Source organism: Grammomys surdaster, unplaced genomic scaffold (genome assembly GCF_004785775.1).
Source record: "Grammomys surdaster isolate TR1022 unplaced genomic scaffold, NIH_TR_1.0 126531, whole genome shotgun sequence".
Lineage (NCBI taxonomy): Eukaryota > Metazoa > Chordata > Mammalia > Rodentia > Muridae > Grammomys > Grammomys surdaster.
Window position 1 is genome coordinate 7,335,841 of NW_021621323.1, and position 6,000 is coordinate 7,341,840.

Consider the following 6,000-nt stretch of genomic DNA (forward strand, 5'->3'; position numbering starts at 1 on the left):
ATAGTAAGACCTTCTTGCTGAAGACAGCACCTACACAACTCACTGAACATGGAGAAGTTGTGCTGGTGTCTACATAGAGCCACTATCTCTATGGACTACTGTTCAGGCCATAGTGCTGGAAATTGCCCCACCAAAGGAGAAACACCAATTTGTTATTATATCTTAGAGGCTTGTTTGTTTCATGAGAGACAGAATAGAAAAGAGTGTGGATCTGGATGGGAGGGGAAGGGGAAGGAACTGGGATGCGATGAGACAGGGAAACCATAATCAGAATATATTGTTTCAAAAGCCCTATTTTCAATAAAAGGAAAAGTAGTGTTTGCTCTATAACAGTCTCTCCACCTGTGCTAATATTAGGTTCTTAAACATAAACTTTGCATGTTCTTTGAATCTTCTATTTCCCCTTATGTTCAGCCAGTTTTGCAGTCTCAGTTTTATCTAACACAATTAAATACTCTCATCCAAGAATTTCAACACTTACATGTACTTTTTTTTCTTCTTCCATGTGGACACTTCTTGGTCTGCCTAAGACTTAGTATTTGTATTTTTACTGCTTTTCCCTGCAGCCATCTTTCTCTCCTCAACACTTCATTCCTTGCTGTCCTTTCTCTTTAGTTTTGGAAAGTATCTAACAATTTTTACTCAAGTAGAAACTTACTGAACAACTCCTATTAACAATTAATTTCATTGCTCTTCTTTTGTCCTTAGGTAAATTTCTTTATGTTTCCGCTTACATTGCCTCACTGTAAATATTTAGTACTTGATACTCTTTGACAATGCACTTTCCTACAAAGCATTTGCATACTCAAACCACTGGTATGACTTTCTTTATGTTCCTACAGCATTAAGCCTGACATTTGAATTAATTTCTTCATGACAAACCACCATGAACCAAGTGTTTTAAAATAACAACAACAACAATAACAAAAAATGTATTCTTTCACAGTCTGCTAGGCTGAAGTCTGAAATCAAATAGTGGTTAAGACCCGGGTTGTCTCCCTGTGGAGAATCTACTGCATGCCTGTCTCTGAGCTCCTTTGCACAGTCTTTGGTGTTTGGAGCTCAAAGGAGGATTTCCTCAGACTTTAGTTCTGCCATTGCATACTGTTACATAAACTCCTTCCAATAAGCTTGGACTCTGGGAAAGTCTATGCCTACATCTGCATATCTTCTTCATTTACCAGGCATCTATCTCTCTCTTTTAGTTTTCTTTGAGAAACCCACACCTACACTCCCAGATGTAATTTTATTCTTTCCTTATCTCTCTTCTGCTCTGAATCAAAATTTAAGAAAAATGTCCAAATTTTCCCCTTTCTTATAAAGACATAAATTTCTTTGAGTAAGGCCAATCTTTGAACTCTTATATCTCATATGATCTATTTTTCTGCAAAAGCTTAAAGAATTCGGCAGTACTGGTTTTTGGGGGGTGGGGATAGGGGCTTAATTCTGTCTATAATAGTCTTCTATTAATTCCCCTCAAATTAATGCCCTTTACTTGGGCAAAATAGTCTCATCCAAGCATTCTTCAAATTCTCACCCAATCCAGTATCAACATTAAGTATAAAATATTGTTTCAATAGCAGTTCAAAGGTCCCCATGCTTCATTGTCTAAATTGGGCATGTATGAGAATGAATACAGGTTTCTCAAGTGGCCCAAATCTTCTTCATTCACAGGTCTTTGAAACTGTAATACATCCTATATCCTTCTCTAAAATGGAATGGTAAAGTGGGCATAGGGTAAGCATATTCCCGTTTCAAAAGACATGCAAGGAAGGGATTTAAGACTGACATCAATGCAAGGATTAGTACAACAAACAAATCTATTACATTTTATAGCCTGAAATTTGACATCTGTGGTTTGATCTTCCAACCTCTGAGTCTGTATTGGCTGTATCAGCTGCTGTCTCTCAGCCTTCCAAGGCCCTGTTGGTTTTTGCTTTTGAGGCTTTATGTTAAGTCTGTTATTTATCATGCCAGAAAGTGATGGCTCTTCCTTGCCAACAAAAGGAGCTGAAGTCCCACTGTTCCATTAGACATCCCTGGGTAGCTTCCTTTTCTGTGCAGGATAACCTCTGTTTGAGCTGAGAACCCACAGTGGGGCTTTTCTTGTGTCTTGCCTATAATGACACTCAGATCTAGCAACTTTTTATTTTATCCCGTCTTTGCAATTTTCCTCATGGGGTGGTTAGATGATCACACACCTGATCTTTTTAAAAAGTTTATCTTTTGATATTTTATTTGGAGCACAGCTAGTCTATACTTTTCAATATGGACAGATTAAAATCCTATAAATATTTCTCAAACTTCATTTTTTTACTAGCTCCTCCCTCAAATTATGTCATATCTGCTGTTGTTTACAAGTATCATATTTTCAGTCCAGACTTCACCCCCCTCCCGGACTGCCCATCAATTGCTCCCCATCCTGTACCTCCTCCACCCCCTATCTCCAAGAGGATGTCCCCACCCCTACCCCCCAGGCCTCCCTACTCCCTGGAGCCTCAAGTCTCTAGAGGGTTCGGTACATCTTGTCTCACTGAGGCCAGACCAGGCAGACTCTGTACCTATGAGGCTGTGTCTTCTTCCTCCTCCCCAGTGTCTAAGCAATATAGTTTTAGGTTTTTTCCTCTGTCAGTTGTGATTTGTCTTCTCAGAGCTGTATGAGTTACTGCTTATATTGCTTTTCATGTGCAAATCCATTCTTTGTTATTATTAACTGTAAGATCTATCACAGCTACTTCTGTATTCTCATGTACTCAATCTCTTGTGGAAACCCTTCTTCAGATGCCTTGTCATTTCACCTTCAAGATCTAAATTAAGTCTTCTTTAAGGTTTTAAATCTGCTCCTTTTATTTTTTCTGTATTGATAAGGGAATGAATTTAGATGAATTTATTTATTTAAATTAAAGTCTTGGAAGTTGGATTAGATTCCTCTGTATTTCTTCTTCTTTTTTCATTATGGCACAAATTTAGTATTTATTATTAGAATAGATTCAAAGTTTTTTGTAGGTTTTTTTTTTAAAATCAATTTTCTCATTTCCACTCTTGCGCTGGTTAGTTTTGTTCATTTGACAGAAAACTAGACACATCTAGGCAAAGGACTTCTTAACTGAAAAAAAAAAAACTACATCCATGAGATTGGCAAGGTTTTGGGGAATTTACTTTATTAATGACTGATGTGAGAGGTCCCAGTTCACTGAGAACAGTACCACTTCTGGGAAGATGATCCTTAGTGATATAAGAAAACAGGGTGAGCAAGGCATGAAGAGCAAGCAACACAGTAAGCAGCATCCCTCCACTGCCTCTGCTTCAGCTCCTTCCTTGGCTTCTCTCAATGGACTGTGAATCCAGATGTGAAATGAATCTTTTCCTACCCGTTTTGCCTTTTGGTCATGGTGTTTTATCACAGCAATAAAAACCCAACTAATACTCTAGTGCTTCTACCACAGACCAATGTCGCTCATTTCTCTTGTGGATTCTATGACGGGCTCATAATGGAATAAGTGGATTTTAGTTTTCATTTTCCCTGTTCTTTACAATGATCTTTCTAAAAAATAAACGAGAGCACACATTTATCTTCCAAAACCATTTCAGGAGTGAGCAACAAGGTTGTTGAACACTTGGCCACTTGTTGAGTCTTTAACTTTACTGTCTGCTCTCTGACATGGTTCTTTAAGTATCTGAAACTACTAACAATGCTTTAAGATGGTTAATGTTAACTATGAACTTGATAAGATCTAGAATTATCTAGGGAACAAACCTCTAGGAATACAGATGAAGGGATTTCCAGACCTACCCTAAATGTAGGTGCTATTGTTTATTCTACAAGACAGTGTTCTGGATGGTTAATAAGAAGAAAGCAATCCGAGTAGTAGCTTGATCTGTTTCCTGTTGCTTCATGCACTGGTTGCCATGATTTCCTGACTGTGATGGACTATATTGTCCAACTGTCAGCCAAAATAGACCTTTTCTTAAGATGCTTCCAGAATATTCTGTTGTTTTCTATGTAATGCACTCATAATTCTGGATATTCTTGGAAGATTCTTTTCACCTGTACTTCTACATTGCTTGACATTTTAATATGATATCACTTATTCCAATTTAAAGGGAAATTTCTCATTGTAATGTTCTATTTATTCAAGCCTTGCACTTTCCCCACCAGCATATATTTATTAACTTACCTGTTTCTCTACATAAACTATAAGATATTTAATTTTATAATAATGAGTTACATGGAGTGTATAATAAAGCATTTTAATTGAATTACTATATGTTTAGCATACTATGTCTTGTTTCAAACATAAAATTCACAGCCTTCAATGGGGTACTGAAGTAAGAACACTTTTGGTTTAGAAACCATGCCTTTCAGTAATACATGTTATTTTATCATGTCTATCTTTTTTTTTCATGAAGATACATTTTATTGTAAATAATTTTAGATGTTAGTCTGTATATTAAATCTTGTAGGGCCATGAAGGGATGATTTGGTCCTCCCAGTAGAGCACTGGGTTTGAGATAGCTGGAGACCCAACAGGTGACCATGGCCTGTGAGGGACAGCACATGTCTCCCCAGGCCCCCGGATTCCAGACTCCTCCATGCAGCCTACATCCCCACTAACCTGCACCTTGCAGACATGTTTGGCTCAGAGTAGCTCCTCCCAGAGAGGTTTTCATCGCCATCTACAGCTATAGGTAGAGGGCGTGACTAACAGGCTTCAGCTTTGAGAGATTTCCATATTCATGAATTATCTAAAGGCCAAGGGCCATAGCTCAAGTAAGTTATTCCTCCTCAGTCCCTCCTCTTTCTTCCTCCCTATTTAAGCCAGCTCCCCCTGGCTTTTGGGGGGGGGCACAGCTAGATCTAACTACCACACCCTGAACAATAAACTTGGAAATCCACGGACTTCTCGTATTATTGGACCCACAGTCTTGGAGGACTTCCGAGTGTTCCCGCCCCACAGCAGGCAGACCTGTCTCATGTTTGTGGGACCCGCTGGTGTGGAAAGCCTCTGGGACTCTGCCGCCCTCTCCCTCTACGCTCCCCACTCCGCAGGTCACCACCGCGCGGCCCGGGACCCCCACCGCGAGTTTTTTCCCACAAAATCTTATTGGCAAGACATTATTTTATGTTTTGGTTAAGAAAATACATTAGCATGTTTTGTGGTAGAAGTATTGTGTACTGGTTTACTGGTCCTTCCCCCTTACTCAGAAGACTGAAGAAGACCTATTATTTTCACTAGACTTACAGAAGATCACATAATATTTTGTTTTGAACCTAGGTGTATTCATTCAGTGTTCTTGTACTTTTCTCTGTATTAACTAGAATGGTGTATTAGTTTCTGTTACTGTGATAAACATCACAACCAGAAGCAATTTAGGGATGAAAGGATTTATTTCTGCTTACAGGCTACAGTCCACTATCCAGGAAAGCCATGGCAGGAACTCAAGACAGGAACCTGGAGGCAGGCACTGAGGCATAGATGGTGCAAGAATTTATCATGCTGACTTGCTCCTAGGTTCACGTTCGTTTGCCTATTTGTGCATTCAGGCCCACCTACCTAAGAATGGCACCACTTGCAGTGGACTATGCTCTCCTATATAAACTACCAATCAAGAAAGTACCCCAAAGTCATTCCTACAAACCTATCTGATACAAGCTGAAGAGGTGTGCCAAAGTTGGCATCTAAGATTAGGCATCACAAATAGAAAATTTACATTTCCACAAACACACAAATATTGAATGTGGCACTCAAATAATCCATGTTTTTTGTAACAAACTGAATTAAATATGAAAATCAGGTCTTGTATCTCCTCTATGTATTAGAATAAAATTAGCATGTAATTAGAACCTTAGAAATTTGTAACTAATTGCCCATACTGGAACCTTGAGAGTTAACTTAAATTTCCTTACACTATCCTCTTTCTTCTTATCCTAATGAGATTGAAGATTCTTAACATTTTTAATGTAATGTTCAATGTAATTTTTCTTATCTTATTTTCAGT